The sequence below is a fragment of the Macaca mulatta genome, chromosome 5 (genome assembly GCF_049350105.2).
Source record: "Macaca mulatta isolate MMU2019108-1 chromosome 5, T2T-MMU8v2.0, whole genome shotgun sequence".
Taxonomy (NCBI): Eukaryota; Metazoa; Chordata; class Mammalia; order Primates; family Cercopithecidae; genus Macaca; species Macaca mulatta.
In genome coordinates, this window is record NC_133410.1 from 115,213,689 (window position 1) to 115,234,833 (window position 21,145).

The 21,145-nt window shown below is 34.7% G+C and overlaps 2 protein-coding genes across 13 annotated transcripts in view; one reads left to right on the forward strand and one right to left on the reverse strand.

Moving 5' to 3' along the window:
* GSTCD (glutathione S-transferase C-terminal domain containing) overlaps positions 1 to 21,145 on the forward strand; it is a 132,294-nt gene that overhangs the window by 78,539 nt on the left and 32,610 nt on the right.
* Positions 1 to 21,145, reverse strand: part of LOC114678372 (uncharacterized) — a 109,966-nt gene that overhangs the window by 13,147 nt on the left and 75,674 nt on the right. The window lies entirely within an intron of this gene.

A 21,145-nucleotide genomic window follows, 5' to 3' on the forward strand; every position in this document is an offset into this window, starting at 1 on the left:
ACTTTGCAAAAAATATGATATCAACAAAATTAATGTAGTGTGATCTGCTGTTGAAACTGTGAACTGTCTCATCTAGTAGTCTGTGTGGTATCCAACAGATATTCAACAAAGCTGTATTTTCTTTGATAATTTAAACTATCCCACAGCACCCTGGTAACCACAGTTTAAATGGCTTAAGTTTACCTCATTTTTTTATATGGTACATTGAAAGCCTGAATGTTCAGGGAAGAGGCTCAGACCTTTCTTTTTAAGCTGGGGGGAAGAAAAACAAGCCATGAGCTACAAGAAGCAACCTAGGATTAGGGCACTATTAGCAGATCAGGGTCAGAAACACTGACCTGGAGAAAACAGTCATAGTTAATACTTAAGAAATCAGAATCTGGGCATATTAAAAAATACTAGAGCAGAATTAGACTGCTAAACAAATCAAGAACCTTTAAATTAGAACAGACAAGGCTAGCATGAGTTGATTTTGGTATCAAAACTTAGTGTTAATTATAAAGTATTAATGTCATGTTGAGTAGGGTTTCCCTGCATTGAAAATGAGATTGGGCAAGATGACCTATAAGATCCCTGGTAAATCTCTTGTAAAATGATCTACATAAAAGAGCAGTATTTTTTAGAATTGTGAATCTTTACTGCCAGAAGGAAACTTAGAAATTTTCTGCTTAAATTCCTTCTATATCATTCTAGTTATAATGAAGCTTAGTCTAGCAATTGCTTTTATGTGCAAATATGAAACAATCATTCTGAAATTCAAACAGCTTGTTTTTAATGAACAAGGAAAGCCTACAGTTTCTATGACTTAAAGCTTTTTAGTGTTGATTTCAATTGTGTAATAAAATCGGTAATCTTAATATTTATATAAATCTAAATTAGAATTTATAAAAATAGTCAAGCTTATAAAAGTCTCATATAAAAGTATGAGAGTAATACTAACTGAATTGCATTACATTTGACCATATGCTGGCCTTTATAACTGTTATCTAAATCTTAACTCTCTAATCAGCCACTACCAATTAAATGGAGTTGAAACATCTCTGACCTATAACAACCTATAGCAAGATGTTCACTAGTATATTTAATATATACTGACACCAGACTTCAGCAATTTTGTCAAGACCTTTGTAAGGTTTTCTTTTATTCTGTTACCTTATTTACTAAGCCCTATCTCTGATCAATCTGTTTTCAAGCTTACAAATAAGAAATTATTGCTAATTTTGGGGGGTGTGATGTCATGATTTTTTTTTTAATGTCTTTATAAGAGATACATACTGACATATTTCAAGGTGAAATAATATGGTTGTCTGGAATTTAATTTAAGATTACAACAGAGTTCATTCTAAAAAATGCCTATTTTGGTGTTAACTGAATTGAATTGAATTGAATTGAAAAATGCCTTACCAGTTTTATTTCATATTGACCCTACCACCCTACCTATATTTTTACATGCATTATTAAGGGAATGCTCTTTATAGTGTACAGTTTCATATGTGGAAATCTCCACATATGACATAATCTTGCTTCTCACTCCCTGCCCCCACCCACCCCAGCCAAGATCTAAGTCCCTTTTCCACAAGCCAGTAAAAAAGATTAATGAATTTCTGGTTACTTTTTATCTGCATAAATGATGTGAGTATAGCATGAAGCCCACCCTGACAGAGCTATGCTGTGATCTTTTCAAGTTAGATTAAGGGCTCACTAAGCAGGGCGTGCCCATTAAATTATAATGTTGTAAAGCTTGAATTCTGGAACACATATTGCTGGTATTTTAGTTTTTAATAGGATTATCCCTACTATGAAATTATTTAAGAACATATGTTATATTCCTGTGAAACTGTGAGTTGATCTGGTATGAAAAGAGATGAGCTGCTTTTCTCTCTATGTCCAGAAACTATTTCTTTTTAATACTTTGGAGATTATGAGACATATACAGAAAATGTGCATCTCATGAAGCATTCTGATCCTTATTAATCTTACATAATAATGTTTTCTTATTCATGTACCTGAAATATAACAGTAAAAACACATCTTAACTGTATAGCAGTCTGAAAAAGGCAAAACTATGGAGACAGTGAACAGATCAGTGGTTTCCAGACTACTGGGAGGAGGGAGAGATGAACAGGTGGAGCACAGAGGATATTTAGGGCAATGAACATCCCCTGTACAATACTACAATGGTAGATATATGTAATTATATATTTGTCCAAACCCATAGAATGTATACCACTAAGAATGAACCCTAATATAAACTCTGGACTTTGAGTTATGATGTGTCAATGCAGGTTCATCAGTATTAACAAAAGTACCACCGTGGTTCATGATGCTGACAATGAGAAAGGCTGTCAAGGATAGGGGAGCAAGAGTTAGATGGGTATATAGCAAATATCTACAGGTTTATTATGAACCTAAAACTGCTCTAAAAAATAAAGTCTATAACACACTCACATGTTTTAATATTTTTGGTGTGTTTTTTTCCTGAAGTACCCAACTCTGTGGCCTATAAAATGTCTTCTATTCAACATGTCCTCACCAAGAAAGTATATTCATATATGAAATAAACTTACTGGAGTGTTTCGCATTTCCAAAATTTGAGCTGGATTTTTCTTTTGATTTCTACTGTGTTTGTTTTTACTTTTTACTTTTTCTGCTTTTTTATCTATTTATTTATTTATGAGACAGTCTCACTCTGTCACGAAGGCTGGAGTGCAGTGGTGGGCTCAGCTCACTGCAACCTCCACCTCCTGGGTTCAAGCAATTCTCCTGCCTCAGCCTCCTGAGTAGCTGGGATTGCAGGCACCCGCCACTACGCCCAGCTAATTTTTTGTATTTTTAGTAGAGTCGGGGTTTCACCATGTTGGCCAGGCTGGTCTCAAACTCCTGACCTCAGGTGATCCACCTGCCTTGACCCCCCAAAGTGCTGGGATTACAGGCGTGAGCAACCCTTCCTTGTATATTGTGGATTTTACTTGATATATTGGATCGAATGCTTGTTTATTTTTCCATGCTTCTTGTTTTCCAATGAATGTATCTTATAAAAGCTGTAGACATTTTTCTGAGACCTGCTTTGGTTGTATCTCATAAGTATTGCTATATCATGTTCTCCTTGTTCTTCATTTCTTAACAGTAGTGGTTTTGTTCTGATTAATATTTTAGAGTATTTATGAAGTATTTTTTATTTGTAGGTGTTTAGTGTTTATTGTTGGGATGAGTTTAAGGACAGTTTTTGTTGCACTGTGATCAGAATCTCTAATCCAATGTATGATCAATTTTATAAGTGTTCATGGGCATTTAAAATGTATATTCTGCCTAAACTGGACACAAAGTTCATACCTGTGTGCATGTGTGTATCTATTCATAAAGAAGACATCTTTAGATTCTTCTGAAGCATCTAGAAACATTAGGCCTGTAATCCATCTGGCAACAGTTGACTAGATCCAAGTAGGAAACCTGCCTTCACATACATTTAGGGAGGTTGATCCCTTCTCAACTCCAGCCAGTTGTACACATACATTTAAACATTTATAGATCACCTTGTTAATTATTTAAACATTCAGTCCTCTGACCTATAGATTGTTAATTTAATTGCAAAATGTGTATTTTAGCTTCCCATGCTGACGATGGCTTTTCAGAGTCTTTTTTTCTAACACTATTTGTTTTACATATTTTGATACTTTGCTGCTCTCTCCATAAAAATTCACATCTGCTGCATCCCTGTAGAATCTAGCTTTCATTAGCTATGTAATATTTTAGCCTTGAGTTCTTTTTTCTGATATTAATATTGTGAATTTTGTTTCCTTTTGTTAATTTTACCTGTGTATTAGTTCATTTTCATACTGCTGATAAAGACATACCCGAGACTGGATAATTTATACAGGAAAGAGGTTTAATAGACTTATAGTTCCATGTGGCTGGGGAGGCCTCACAATAATGGCGAAAGGCAAGGGGGAACAAGTCACATCTTACATGGATAGCAGCAGGCAAAGAGAGAGAGAGTGAGCTTGTGCAGGGAAACTCCTGTTTTTAAAACTATCAGATCTCGTGAGATTTATTCACCATCATGAGAACAGCACAGAAAAGAACTGACCCCATTATTCAGTTACCTTCCACTGGGTTCCTCCCATGACATGTGGAAATTGTGGGAGTTACAATTCAAGATGAGATTTGGGTGGGGACACAGCCAAACCATATTGACCTGGAATGTTGATATTCACTCTTATTTCCATTTTTTGTCGTATCGTTTTTATTTTAACTGATTTTTATGTTTTTATTATTATTAAATCTGAGCCTTCATATCTTTTGGTAGCCAAATACAACATTTGCCATGTCTGGTTTTATTTAGGCAATGTATCTTTTTCCTTTATTCATCATGTTTTCTTACTGTGTTTAGTTTCTGTTTTCCTGAATTTTGCCAAATTGATCACATTTTTTTGCTTTCCGACCCCCTTACTTTTGGCTTCTGGTATAAAGGTCCCAAACTGATGGTCCTTGGGCCAGAAAACCACAGATATGTATTGATTAGGCCATATACTCCTAAAACATCTTTTTAAATTATTTGCCAAATTTCAAAAAGCTACAGATTTTTACATCAGTAATTTTTGGAAATGGGTAAGAGGAAATTGAATTAGATGTGCATTTAGTTTGGATTGGGGGCTATATTTATATGACATACAGTCACTTCTATGTATAGAGGATCGGCTTCCAAGAAGTTCCTACAGTCACCAGGCTGACTCTATTTCTTCTGAGGCAAGAAAAGCTCCAGTGCCTCAAAAAGATTGACTTGGGTATGGAGAAAGGTTGAAGAGGAAATGATAAGAGACAGAGATGTGTGTGTGTGTGTGTGTGTGTGTGTGTGTGTGTGTGTGTGTGTGTGTGTGTGTCTGGGTTCAGCAGAGGAGGCCAAGTTTGTCAGTATAGGCTCACAGACACCAGGATTTACTATTCATACCTATCACATTAGGTAGGTAGTTAATTTCTTTCCCACTACCTCAACTTTTTTCTTGCCATTTTTTTTCTCCTGTCCTATTTTATTTCCTGTTGGAACGTGTAAATAAATAATTGGAGTAAATATCACACATAGATAGTTGTGTTCATATACCAGCATACCCTGGAGATATTGCAGGTTCAGTTCCATACTACTGCAATGAAGTGAATATTGCAATAAAGTGAATCACATGAATTTTTTGGTTTCCCAGTGCACATGAAAGTTATGCTTACACTATACTGTAGTCCATTGTACAACAGCATTATGTCTTTAAAAAGCATACATAATTTTGTTTAAAAATGCTTTATTGCTAAAAAAAAAAATGCTAATCATCATTGGAACCTTCAGCAAGTCATAATATTTTTGCTGGTGGAGAGTCTTGCCTTGATGTTGATAGCTGCTGACCGACCAGGGTGGTGGTTGCTCAAGGTTGGGGTTTGTGGCAAATTATTAAAATAAGACAGCGATGAAGTTTGCTGCATGGATTGACTCTTCCTTTCACAGACTATTTCTCTGTAGCATTTGATGCTGTTTGATAGCATTTTATACCCAATAGAACTTTTTGGCTTTTTTTGGGTTTTTTTTTGAGACAGAGTCTTGCTCTGTCACCCAGGTTGGAATGCAATGGTGCGATCATGGCTCACTGCATCCTCCACCTGCTGGGCTCAAGCAATTCTCCTGTCTCCCAAGTAACTGGAATTACAGACACGCACCACCATACCTGGATGATTTTCTGTATTTTAGTAGAGACAGGGTTTCACCATGTTGGCCAGGCTGGTCACAATAGAACTTTTAAAATTGGAGTCAGTCCTCTCAAACCCTGCTGCTACTTTATCAACCATGTTTATATAGTGTTCTAAGTCCTTTGTTGTCATTTCAACGATGTTTTCATAGCATCTTCATCAGGAGTCGATTCTATCTCAAGAAACCACCTTTTTTGCTCATCCATAGGAAGCCACCTCTCATCTGTACAGGTTTATCAGGAGATTGCAACAATTCAGTTCCATCTTCAGGATCCACTTCTAATCCTAGTTCTCTTGCTATTTCCATTACATCCGCAGTTGCTTCCTCTTCTGAAGTCTTAAACCCCTCAAAGTGTCATTCATGATGGTTAGAATTAACTTCTTCAACACTCCTGTTCATATTCATATTGTGACCTCCTCTCATGAATTATGAATGTTCTGAATGGCATCTAGAATGGCAAATCCTTTCCAGGTTTTCAATTTACTTTGCCAAGATCTCTCTAGAGATGTTACTACCAATAGCAGCTATAGTGTTATGAAATAAAGTTCTTAAGTAATACGACCTGAAAGTCAAAATTACTACTTGAACCATGGGCTGCAAAATGGATATTGTGTTAGCAGACATAAAAACAACATTAATTTCCTTGTAGATCTCCATCAGAGCTCTTGAGTGACCAAATGCATTGTCAATGAGTCATAATATTTTAAAGGGAATCTTTTTTTCTGAGCAGTAAGTCTCAATAATGGTCTTGAAATATTTATTAAACCTTTCTCTAAGAAGGTGTGCAATCACCCAGACTTTGTTATTGCATTTCTAGAATACAGGCAGAATAAATTGATCATCATTTAGAAGGGCCCTAGGATTTTCAAAATGGTAAATGAGCATTGGCTTCAACATAAAGTCACCAGCTGCATGAGTCCCTAACAAGAGTGGTCAGCCTGTCCTTTGAAGCTAGGCATTGACTTCCTTCTCTAGATATGAAAGTCCTAGATGACATCTTCTTCTGATCGAGGGCTAGTTTATGTACATTGAAAATCTGTTCTTTAGTGTAGCCACCTCATCAGTTATCTGGATCTTCTGGATAACTTGCTACATCTTCTACTTCAGCACTTGCTGTTTCATCTTGCACTTTTATGTCATGGAGATGCCTTCTTTATTAAGCCTGATGAACTAATCTCTGCTAGGTTCCAATTTTTCTTGTGTAGCTTCCTCACCTCTGTCAGCATTTATAGAATTGAAGAGAATTAGGGCCTTGCTCTGGATTAGGTTTTTGTATAGGGGAAATACAGGGTTAAGTTCTTGTAAGCCTCCGGTCCCATTTTTATCAACTGATCAATACATAGCCTTATTTTATATGTGTTTCTATTTAAAGACATCTTATTTAATATATATAGTTGATTCACTTAACACTGAGTTCACAGCCAGCAGCACCATAATGCATGCCTGAACAAAGCTTATCTAACATAAATTTTCTCTATGAGGCGCATCACAGCCTTCTTGTACTTAGGAACACTAGACAGCATTTCAGCACTGGAAGCCATTTTAATGGCAAAATACCCCCAAAAAGCACAAAAATTTGAAAAATGAAGAACTAAATAGACCATGAGAAGTATACTTGTTTATAATATGAGAGCTGAAACAAGAAAGATAGTCATCTTGTTCCACTTCAGCTAGGACTGCTTCTCGACCTTTTGGCTAAGATCAAGTGCAACCTCGGCTAGGAACATGTAATCAGGTGTCTCAAATATTTCACTGTCTGTGCATATTCACAAACGACTACAAATGCAACTCAAGAATGGAGTTTTGAGTTACAAATAAATTCTAGCAAGTAAGAAAATGCCCAAATATAGAATCTGCAAATAATGATAATTGACTGTGTCTCATTTATCCATTCTACTCTAGGCCTTGGAGATATCAAGACGGAATGAGTGCAAACCTTGTTAAATGAATTGTATTAGGGTGGTAGTGTTAAAGAATAAAGGGTAGTTTTCTTCTTACAAGTTTTTTTAAAGTAATAAAATGATTTAAAATGACGTTAAAATTCTGATTTAATTTGATGAAATCGAATTAAGAAGTAAATAAGTATCTATTATGGGTAACATGACTCCTGTATAAAGTTCATTAATATATTGTTTGATTCATTTTTCTGCTGTAATGAGCATACAGTATTCTCTGATTTTTTTTAATGAAAAGAAAAATGGGTAATATTGGGAACAAAAATTTAAAGTAAATAAAATTAAAGTCAAACTTTTGATGACAGATTTAGAAAAATTATCTGCACCAAGATTACATAAAATCCACTGTTATTTTCTGGTGATAGTTAGCATCATTTTATAACTTCTCTTTTAAAAATTTTCTTTTCCAAGAGCCATTCAGTGGGTGCTTTTGAAGCCAAACCTATGAGTCCTGACAGACCTGGTTAGACTTCTGCTTTTCTATTTACTAGCTATGTGACTTGGGAAATTTATTAACTTTTGTAAGCACACTCTTAACTTCATTGTAAAATATAGATAATGAAGGATATCCCTAATTGTAAAATGAATATAATGAAGGATATAATTTATTCTTATTGTAAAATGAAGATAATGTTTTTGAGGATGAAATGGGATAGTACAGTATATAAAAACTACTTAGACTAAAGCTTGGCACATCATGATATTGTTTGTTTGGTTTGCTTGTTTTGTCAGAGAAGGTATCTCTCTAAATACTTGAATATGGTTCTAGTGCCTTCATATATAAATGCAGCTGTGTAAAGTATTCTTAAGTCACAATTGTCTCTTCAGTGTTGCTCCATTATGTGGCATATAATACTATAGAGCGATCTGAGGCCAACCTGTCTTTTCTATACTTGTGCATAACCTGTTTTCCGGCCTTCATGCCTTAATACTTTAAGGGTTCTGTCTGATCAAAACCTCTTCCTGTTTATTCATTTTTTTTCTTAGGATACTTAAAGGCAGTAGAATCTTTTTGTTATTTTTACCATACCAGGTGAGTTCTTTGAAATATAATTTATATCTGTTTTCTCTCTAGTAATATTTCCTTCCTTCAAGACAATTTATGTTTTGAATAAAATTTTCCTTCCACATATTCTGGTCTTCTCTTCAGGAACACTGGTTATCCATAAGTTTACATTTCATCATCTATTCACCATACTCCTCATATTTCTCTTCTCTTTAACTCTTTTTTTCTGTCTGTCCTCTTCTTTGTATTCAGGAGGTTCTCTTAAGCCATAATACAGTTTTCCTGCAGTAGCAGTCTGCTTCTTAACATTTATAATGAGGTGATTGCTATGTTTGTAAAGCTATAATAACACCACATTGCCATAAAGATTGTCATATATCTGGGATCACATAGAATGTATCTGGAATCAGGAGTAAGCCAAGAAGTCTCTGATCTCTTGAAGTAGTTGGGCAAACACCGTACTTTAGTGTGAGGTGAGTAGATGTGGACATTTACTGAAGGCCACTGGTTTGCTGGGACCCTGCTGCAGTACTATTTATTTCTCACAATAGTCCTACAAATACTATTGTTATTTACATTTTACAGATGAAAAGGCAAATATTCAGAAGTATTTGACAAGGTCAGACAGCTAATGAATGGGCCAAATATGAAATATCAAACCCTTTGTTCCTTCCACAATATTTTTTATCTCATATGGCAACACGCATTTCCCCAAGAAAAGCTCCCATTTGGTTTTTCATTCAAAATCTATTTTTCCTTCTTGTTGGTACTGTTCTCAAATGGCTGGCCTCCAGTTCTACAGGGGAAATAGTGAATGTAGAGAATGTTAAAATAAACATCGATAGCATCAAGAAGCTTCTTGCCAAAAGCTTCAGAGTGAGAGGAGATAGAAAAAGTATAAAAAGCAGACTAAATTTACTGATTCTCATAAAAATTAGAATGTATATCTCTGTAACCTGAGGACATTATTATAATGCTATATTATTTATAATTGATACTCATAAATATGACACAGTCATTAAGAAAAGATGAAATTATGTTCAAGTTTTTTAAAGAAGGCTAAGAAACATGTAACTGGCAAGAAATTTCAAAGTTGTAAAAAATGTTTTGGGTTATTTGTAATAGCAGAAAAAATTGAAATATCCCAAATGACTATCCACAGGAGAATGGACAAATTATATTATAGCTCTACAATGTAATACTAAGAGTAGTGAAAATGAAACGTAGCTCCATATGTCAACATGGATGCAACTTGAAAACATGATGTTGTATAAAAAGTTCAAGAAGTATACATATAATTCCAATTATATGAAGTTTAGGAAACTTCAAATCTGAATGATATATTATTACAAATACGTATCTATGTGGTAAAACTCAAAAGAAAACCAATAGAATGGTAAACACAAAGTTGAGTATAGTGGTTATTTCAGGGCTGGGAAAGGTGAGGGAGATACAGTTGGTTAGGGACATGTACATAGGACTTCAAAAATACTACTAATTTTTTGGTTTTGTAAAGCTGGATAATGGACACTTCAGTAATTTTTATCATTACCATTATTATTTATAACTCATGTATGTTTAAAATATATTTCTATGTATGAACAAAAAAATTGGTTCTTAAGAGTATATTTTAGTTATCTGGTAGTATTTCGTTATCAGAAATTTTCCAAAAATATCAGATCGGTGATTCATTATTGTTATTATTACAGTGTAAAACATAAACAGATGCCTATATCAGGAAGCTTGCTTTTAAAATAATACTCATTTACTTAAAGAAACTTTTCTATTAAATAGAGTATTGGATGATAGTATATATTAGATGGTTTTTATGAAAGGGAATTATTCAAAATAAAATAATCTCCTAAATTATGGTATGTCTTCTAAAAATTCTGGTGCTTTGGGTTAGTGAAGAGTAAATTTCAGTAACAAAACATTGCGTTAAATTTTAGAGAGAGCGTCACCTAATTCAGAGGATTTATATGTCATGATTATTTAACGTCAGTTACCTGAGGGTATTGTGGAAATTTCTGTTAAATACCTGAGGGTGCTGTAGAAATTCATGGAGAACTTTTTTTTGTCCTCTAGTAATCATGACTGAGCATCTACACATTGCAATACTTATTCTATTCTAAAATAATGATTCTTTTTTCTTCAATCTTTATTTTAAGTTCAAGGGTACATGTGCAGTATATGCAGGTTTGCTACATAGGGGAATGTGTGCCACGTTGATTTGCTGCCCAGATCATCCCGTCACCTAGGAATTAAGCCGAGCATCCATTAGCTATTCTTCCTGATGCTCTCCACCCTCCCCTCCAACAGGCCCTGTGTGTGTGTTGCTCCCCTGCCATGTGTCCATGTGTTGTTATCGTTCAGCTCCCACTTATAAGTGAGAACATGCATTGTTTGGTTTTCTGTTCCTGTGTTAGTTTCTGATGATGATGGCTTGCAGTTCTATCCATGTCTCTGCAAAGGACATGATCTCGTTCCTTTTTTATGGATGCATAGTAAAATACTGATTTTATTTCTTCTTTATATTACACCTATTATATTTATTTTTATTTAGATTACATAGGTCAGTAAGCTAAATTCAGTAATTCAAAAGGGATATTATAAAATATTTATTGTAAAAGGGTGTTAAAACTGATAGGGCTAAGAAAAAACTAATCTGAAACCCATATGGATTATATGGACTAATTTTTCTGAAGGGTTAAGACCAAGCCAGAAATCTCTTTAAAAAAATTACATGAAGATTTAGAAGCTTTATGTGTTTCTCCACTGTTTTTATTTTAATTGCATTATAACCCATAATTAATAATCTAATGCAGATTGACATCCATGAATAAGAAAAAATCTACTTTTCATTTCTTGTTTATGAATAAAAGGATTCAGCTTCCCTTTTATTAAAATTCTAGAAAATATGTCTATTTTCGAAGATTTTCTAATATATTTTTCACTGAGAATTTTTTAATATACAATTATTTTTAATTTCATCTGTAATTTTGGGAGGGAATAGAATGTAAGATTCGCTTTGGTTTTTATTGTTTTTTAACAGGTGGTTTGGGAACAGAGTATACTCTCATGCCTTGTATCAGGATCGCTCTTTTATGCAAAATGCTTTACTTTTCCTGGAAACTAATCTCCTTAAAAGCTAATACCCAAATCAAACAATGTACCCTTTTCAGTGCTGAATAAAAATGGGTCAGGAAGGGATTAAAAAACTGGCATTGCTCTAAAGTGAGGCAATGCAAGTTTTACTTTTTAAGCTCCCTTTGTTATGTGAGAATTTATAAATTACCAGTTAATTTAGGCTCCATTCTTCTGCCTCATCTTCTTTCCCTCCCCCTGTGTAAGCCGTTATTGTTGATACATGTATGAAACATTGTTTTTTAAATAAATTTTCCCATAACATCTGTTAGAAATTTAGAATGTCAATCAGCATTGAATCCAGTTTGCTTCATCTGTATATTTAATCAGTGAAAAAACTTAGGCTGATTTTGCATTATATTTACTACTTCGGTTTCTGCCTGTGTTCCTTCTTCATTCATCTGCTTTTCCTTAGTGCCTGATGATCAACACTGTGTCTTTAATAGGCGTCAAGTTTACTGAAGTGTTTGATTCAATAAACATATCTGAAAATCTACTAGGTACAAGGACCTGTAACAGTTGGTATAGAGTTGAGTAAATATAAGAGTTTGCAGTCTCATTGAGAATCCCTCAAAATAAGACTAACTTAGATATCTCCAGTACAAATGAAAACAGTTATCTGACTATGGAGAGAGTATTTACACTTTTTGAGCTTCTTTTATTCATATGGAAAATGGAGGATAAATGCAGACCTTCATATAGTTTTCTATAGCTTGTTTTCAGTACAGGAGATAAAGTATACAAAGTTCTTACCATAGTACTGGCATGTAGGAGAATTCCAATAAATGGTTTATATTCTTGGTACTGTTTTTATGTTTGGCCACTAAACCATGCTTATTTTCTCCACATTATCTGTTTCCCTACTCTGAACCTATCAGTTAAAAAGAATATCCAAGTCTCTATGTTTTTACCTATGAAGTAACTGGATTAGACTTGGTAAGTTTTAGAGTTTCTTTCATCTTTATAATTATACAGAACTTTGTTTAAGGAAGTGGGTACCATCAATCTGTATACAGATTTTCCGAGTCAACTTAGTGTACGTAAGTATTTCATATCATCTCTTCCTCTCTTCAAATGTTCAGTACTTCCTCCCTTTCTCTCTTAATTCAGAGAGAAAATAGAAAAATTAAAAAGAGCTCTACCTATTTTATGAGTAAACACACCAACATACCTGTTTCTATGTCCATACACTACAGGCCCTTCGATCTTATTCCTATTAGCCTATGTCTCACTGTGCACTTATTTCATCCCATTGTGTCCTCAACGGTTTTTCTCATCAGTTATGTCAATCAGATAGCAAAAATTCTAAGGTACCTTTCACTTTTTAAAATCTTCCCTTACCTCACTTAACCCTACACCGACCACGCCATTTATGTGTTCCCCTTTAACAAAACTCCTTAGATATTCATGATTTCATCTTCTCTTCCTCCACTCTCTTCTTCCAATCTTTTGTTTAAAATTATAAACCCATTTTTTAAAGTTGTAAAAGTAGTACAATGAGTACCCATGTAGCCTTCATATGGAATCACTAGTTTTTACTATTTTGTCTTACCTTCTGTCTTTATCTGACATACACATTTTTCTTCAACCATTTGAGAGTTCCCTGCAGACATCATAACATTTCATCACAAAATACTTCAACGTATGTCTCCTAAGAAAAAGGGCATTCTCTTATGTAATCACAATCCAATTATCACCTACAGGAAATTTGACATCAATCTAATAATGTTACAGAATATACTGCCCATATTGAAATTCTCCCAATTGTTCAATAGCGCTCTCACTCTCTCTTTGAATATGCAATAACCAATCAAAGATAGGCATTGTTTTTAATTGTCGTATATCTTAAGTATCCTTTAATATAGGATCCTGTCCTATAAAATTTATTTTGTCTTTCTTAACTTTAAAATTTTGAAAAAGAATCTATTCCAGGTATTTTACAGAATGTTCTCAATTTGAATTTATCTATTTCCTCTATTAGGTGAAAATTAAACTATTGGCAATACTACAACAGAACGACTCAAACATTTTGGCCAGCATACTATAGAGCTAATGGTGTATGCCTTGAGTGTACCACAGCAGGGAGCACATGATACTAGTTTGACACATTGTTTGTGGTATTAGCTTTGATCACTTGGTTAATATGGTGTCTGTCAGATTTCTTCATTGTAAGAATACTGGTTTCCCTTTGTAATGATAGTCTCTGAGAAGCTACTTTGAAACCATTGTGTCCTCCAGTAAGTTTTCCTCAATGGTTTTAGCAGCCGTTGATGATTTCTATGCAAATCAGTTATTTAAATGGTGATTTTTGTATTTCTATTATGCCTTGTGCATGTATCAGTTTTCCTTCTTCTCTCTTGATCCTATGATAATCAGACTTCTGTCCTATCATTATAATAAAACTGCTGTTGTCAAGGTTACTAATGACTTCTATTTACTAAATCTAATAGACTAGTCTCAGTCCTTATCTTATTTGATGTATCAGCTGCATTTGACAAAGTTGATCATTTTTCTCTTGAAATACCCCTTGGTTTGCCTCTGAGAAACCAACAGAATAACCCCTTATCAGTCTCCTTTTCAGTTGTTCAGCTTCCAAATCTCTAAACATTGAAAAACTCAGGGCTTAGTCCTTACACCTCCACTGCAAAACAATATATGGCAGTTTGATTCTTTCTAATTGCTCAGGCTCAAAACTGTAGAGTTATCCCTGTCTCTTTATTTTACCCTCTACATCAGTCCATCAGCAAATTCTATCAGCTCTGTTTTTAAATATATGTCAAGCCAAATCACTTCTCACTACCTCCACTGCTGTATCTTAATCTAAGCAACTATCATGTCTAGCCTTGACTATTTCAGTAGTGACCTAGTTAGACTTCCTACTTAAGTCAAATAATGTCCCCAAATCCATCTAATTCAAAATAAAATCCAAAGTTTCCACATAGATTAAAAAGCTTTGCATACTCTAGCCCCTGGCTACTTCTTTGATCTTCTCTTCTGTGGTCTGGAATTCACTAACTGCAGCAGTCCTCCCTTATTTGCAGTTTCGCTTTCTGTGGTTTAGTTACTCGCAGTCAACTGTGACCCAAAAATATTAAATGAAAAATTCCAGAAATAAATAATTTATAACTTTTAAATTGCACATCATTCTAAGTAGCATCATGAAGTCTGGCACAATCCCACTGCATTCTGCCTGGGACATGAATCATCCCTTTGTCCAGCAAATCCACACTGTGTACACTACTAGCCTGATGGTCACTTAGTAGCTATCTTGATGATCAGATCGATGGTTGCAATATTGCAGTGCTTGAGTTCAAATTTTACTTAATAATGGGTCCAAAGCACAAAAGTAATGATGCTGACAGTTTGGATATACCGAAGAGAAGCTATAAAATGCAAGCATTAAGTGAAAAAGTAAAAGTTATTGACTTAATAAGGACAGAAAAAACTCATATGCTGAGATTGCTAAGATCTGTGGGAAGAACACATCTATCCATGAAATTATGAAGAAGGGGAAAGAATCCATTCTAGTTTTGCTGCTGTACCTCAAGCTGCAAAAATTATGGCAACTTCAGTGTCTGATAAGTGTTTGGTTAAGATGGAAAAGTCCTTACATTCATGGACAGAAGACATGAGCAGAAATGTGGTCTAATTGATGGCAGTCGGGTTCAATACTATCTAAGGTTTCAGGCATTCACTGAATGTCTTAGAATGTGTCCCCAAGGATCAGGGGAGACTACTGCATACTTGTTATTCTCTTTGTTTGGAAAACTCTTCCCCTACATAATCCATGTACCTTACTCTCTCACTTTATTCAGATGTCAATGTCACCTTATTAGAGAGGCCCTTTCAGATCAGCCTATCTGTAGTAAGTTTCCTCTTCCTTGCTCTTTCTCCCCTTTCTAATTTTTCTTTTTAACCCCTAATATAGTATATTTATTTGTTTTGTGTGTATCACCTATCTACCCCCACTGGAATGTGTACTCCATGGCAGCAAGGACTGCGATATTACCCAACCCTTAAAACGGTGCCTAGCACATCGTAAGCACCTAATAAATATTTGTTGAATTAACTATTGAAATTCTTAGTATTCTATTAATGATGAAAAGTAAAGACAGGTTTTTGTTTTCTACTTTCAATGTAAGTCTTAATTTTATATCTGGTCTTTTTTCCTTCTAAGACACTGTTTACATTGTCTCAAAGTATACTTCAGTGAGAAATTGTGTTTTTCTGGGTTGTATAAATTAATGGGTTATTTATAGTGTTGCTGCTTCTACTACTAATCCCAGTATGTTTTTCTCAGTATTTGGATATGATTCCTTAAAAGGTAACAAATTTCTTAGATGCTAACCTAGTTTTTTTTTTTATTATAAATAATAGCACAAAGTCTTTTATTAAATCATTCATTTGTGAATTTTAGAGGCCATCAATACAAAGTGTTTATTTTACTGCCCTACATAATTCTCTAGGAAGTCTACCTGTCTTATATTGGCTAATGAAGGGAGAAAGTTCTAACTTTTCTTTATTGAATTAAAATGAAAACTAGCCACATGTTTATAAGATTAAACTAAGGCAAAAGTTTGACTCACCAACACCTCCCTGGTATTTTTTTCTTCTATTTGGTTTCTCTGTGTATCATATATATGTGGGATTTAAATAATAGGAGAAATATGTAAGACCTCAAGTCTGATTTTAGCAGTTCTTGGTTTGTTTGAACGAGTGAGGAAATTATCATGCTTGTTCTGTGGGTATGCAGATACACGAATGTTACTTATGAATGCCCTCATGCTACCATGTCTGTGTCTCTAACATCAGGGGATGGATTTCAGAGAAGAAAATGAGGTGTTTATATTCTATTTTTTTATTGGGTATCCAGAAATGTTAAATTTTAAGCATTATCTTCAAGAGTTCTTATACACAATTAGCTATTTCAGTATAAAATTAAATGATTGATTTTAACTGGTGAACACTACTTATGACTTTATGTTCTCAGGATATTTTTAAAGTTTACATTGTATATGTCATGTTGTTTTCCTAAGTTAATTTTCAAGAAGAAATATTATAGTAACTAATATATTTGAACTTTGAACTTTTAAACATAGTTTTTATAGCTCTCAATTTCAAGGAATAAAAATGATTTTGGTGCCTTTTATTCCTTTATATTAATATTACCTTCTCAGTGACAGGAGCCCAAGTAGCATATAACCGAATTTTGCATTTTAAGTAATTTCTGGAGGTCCCTGAGAAACACAGTTATCCTGAGATGGAAGGCTCTGTAATCTAAAGAGTCTGATCTGTGTCTTTGTTGACTCACTGCATTCATTGGAACTGGATTTTAAAGAGCAAGTAGGCATTTTTAGGCAAAGAGGTAGATAAAGCAATATTTCCTGAAGTAGATTTCCTAAAATAGTCCCTAAAGATAATTAGATAGTAAAAACATTCAGTTGTCAAGTAATTTGGGGAAATACTGTGTTATTCTGGATTAACCAGTTTCTGTACTGCAAGACTCCTTAGCACTTTTACTGTGCTGATGGGCGCTGTGATTCTCCAAAAAAATAGAAAATGTATTAAATTTCTAAAGCTACCTGATGGTAGAACTCACTATTTTTCTCTCTAAATATCTCTTTATATCTCTTTCCTTTTAATATCTTGAGAGACTACTGTTCCACAAGTGTGAAATTTCTGAAATATTAGTATTCATGACAAAGTAAACTGCATGTTTAAAACCTTATAAAGATGGTACAGCATGGTGTGTTTGGAGAATAACTGGCAGTTTCATCTGACCAGAGTATGATGAGATTATGGGAGTAAAAGAGTGGCAGGAAGTGAGCTCAACCAGATGATGAAGTCTCAGTGTTAAAAATCTGTCCTATCAGCAGCGGGGGAACCAGTGAAGACTTTTAAGAAGGGAAGTAGCATGAACACATTTGCATTTTAGAAGGAATGGGCATGAAAAGGTGAGACTTTAGGGCAGAGTGTTTAATTAGAAGACTATTACAAGTGATAAATAATTGTGAACTGAAGATGTGGCTTTGGTTGAAGGATGATGAGTGGATGATGATATTATTAACAAATAGAATATCAGAAAGAAAACAAGTTTCATGGTAAAAGAGTTCAGTTTTTGGACATGTTTGGCTTGAAGTCTCTGGATGGCACAGGCATATATTAAGAATGCAATTGGAAAATCTGATCTACAGTTCTAGAGAGCAGTGTGAACTGAACTATGTATAGATTTGGGTATCGGTATGATGTTTCCAACCCTAGGAGGACGAGAGAGAGATATATAATAGACATCCTTCCACTGAGAAATGTTTATGCATCCCACTTGAGTTTTTCTGTGGTTAATTTACTTCAAATCCAGAATCTTTGGTTCTGAGTTTCTGAAAATTTTTTTAAATGTTATCTAAATCTAGAAAGTATACCTTTAGCAAGTAAACATCAGGAGTTCTGTGATTACTTTGGTTATTTGGTCAGTTAGTTTTGCGTATGCATGCTTGTGCATGCTTACACACTATAGTTTTTTATTTATTTTTATTTTTATTTTCATATAGAGATAGGGTCTCACTATGTTGACCAGGCTGGCTGGTCTCAAACTCCTGGCCTCAAGCAATCTTCCTGCCTCTGCCTCCAAAGTGCCAGCATTACTGATGTGAGCCACCACACCTGGCTGTACACTATGTTTTAAATAGCTATTGTCCATTATTTTGCATTTAAAAGTCTAAACAGTGAAGACATAGGAGAATTTGTATTTATTGAATTAGGTTGTGGCCAAAAGAAGCACCTACTCTGGGTATACAATAACCATTAAGGTAAGTCTTGAATATATATATATTTTTTTACTAAATCCAAGCCATTTATATACATGTTTTAACTCCAGCACTCCCACCATGTGACATTTCCTTGAAAAATATACTTTAGCGTGTTTCTCATGCTGATTTTAGATGGAAATCAAATATATTATCAAAAGGATAATGTTTAATAATGATGAAAATTTCTCTGGTGTCAGAAAAACAGATGAAATAAATACAGAGAGGAGGCAGCATAGTGCATTCTAAAGTAGAAAAAAGTTCTATTTCTTTATTTTTCTTAAAAAGACAGTAAACTTTACTACTATTAACAGAGAAATTGTTAGGACTATGTATATTTGGGTCCTATTCAAAATATTTTACTAATAAAGGATTTATGGTTTCTGGGGTAGTAGATAAGAGCACACACCTTGAAGTGAGACCAGCAGGATTCAAATCCTGACTCCATCATGGAGTATCTATGTGACCAAAGCAAGCTACTTCATTGTTTTTGTTTACATTTATTCATCTGACAATGCAATAACAGTACCCAACCTCATTGAGCTGTTATGGAAAAGGATTGATATAATAAATAAAGCATGCTTAGCACATTGTAATCATTCAGTAGTGCTAATACCAGCAAATAAGAATATCCATTCAGTTGACTTCATATATACAGGTTGAGCATCACTAATACAAAAATCCAAAATCTAAAATGCTCCAAAACCTGGAACTTCTTGAGTGCTGACATGATGCAACAAGTGGAAAATTCCACGCATAAGTACTTATCACAAACTTTGTTTTGAGCACAAAATTATTTAAAATGTTGCATAAAATTACCTTCAGGCTATTTGTATAAGGTATATGTGAAACATGTATGTGAAACACAGATAAATTATGTGTTTACACTTGAGACCCATCCCCAAGATATCTCATTATGTACTTCCAAATTTTCCAAAATCCAGACAAAAAATTTCTGAAACCCAAAATTCTTCTGGTCCCAAGCATTTCAGACACTCAATCAACATTCATGATGAGTCTAAGTATACACAATTGTAATGATCTGCTTCAAACATCCCTAGCTCTTTTCTACCTAAAGACTTTTGCATCAGCAGTTCTGTTTATATGGAGTGCTTTTTCTCTTGTTTCCCATGGCTGGCTTCTTGTTTTTATTCAAATTTCAATTGAGTTACCTGCTCAATGATGGCTTCAAGATTACCTAATATAAAATATTCACCTAGTCAATTTCAACCATATTATTCTATTTTAATTTTCTCCATATCATCACTTAATTTTTTATTGTAAAACTCTCATCACTGGAATGTAAACATCACCCTTGTTCTCCATTGTTTCCAGCACCTTGATCAGGGCCAGGCATATAATAAGTGCTTTAAAAAACATTTGCTAAATTAATGAACTAGTCTGTTCAGGTTGTAATGAAAGACCAGAGAAAAAGAGGGCATCAAAATTTCAGTTTTGGAAAAAATGTCTTCACCTGCCCTACCTAGGCCCTAAACCAGTATACCTATTTCAGTAGACTCAGACCTCCCAACTGGTATAGTTTGAGTATGGTCCTGCTATTTTAGATCTGACATCCATTATTACTTGGGATAAGATATGGTCACCCACATGTCTCCTATAGTGCAAGCTTTCTTTGCCTAGCCCTTTGTATCTTTCCCTTTTCCTAAACCCTGCTGGCTGGAGCACTGCTAAACACTACTGCTGGCCAGGGATAGTGGCTCACACCTGTAATCCCAGCACTTTGGGAGGCCGAGGCTGTTGGATCACCTGAGGTGAGAAGTTCAAGATCAGCCTGGCCAACATGGCGAAAACTCACCTCTACTAAAAATACAAAAATTAGCCAGGCGTGATGGCGTGCACCTGTAATCCCAGCTACTTGGGAGGCTGAGGCAGGAGAATTGCTTGAACCCTGGAGGCAGAGGTTGCAGTGAGCTGAGATCATGCCATTACGCTCCAGCCTGGGTGACAGAGTGAGACTCTGCCTCAAAAAACAAAAATAAAAATAAATTTAAAAAAAATAAACACTACCACTGCTAGGTACCACCCATCAAATTAGGGCTGTGCGGATATCAATACTTCCCCAGTTTGAGTCCTTTTTGAATACTAATTTGAACCACTGTTCCCACCCCTACCCATGCCTATAGCTGGGTTCATTCCCAGAGTCTTTTCCTTTCCACCATCCCTTGCTGCTGAGATCCTAACATTCTTTACAGTTAGGCCGATAAAGTTAGGCTCCTTAGAAAGGGAAAAGGAATGGTAGAACTGGAATGCAAAACTGCCTTTGAGGTTTATACAGACCCTATGTAACTTGTATGAATAGCCCTGCCTTTGAGTGTTAACTTTTAAGTTTAATAACCATTCTCTCTTTTGGTTATTGTCATGGTATTGAGCAATATTTCATGTCTAGGTAGGTGCCCTAATAGATATTATTCAATGATGCTAATACAAAGCCAATATTATGGTATCTGTCTGATGCTCCATTGCCACATAAATAACCTCTGCAAAGCTT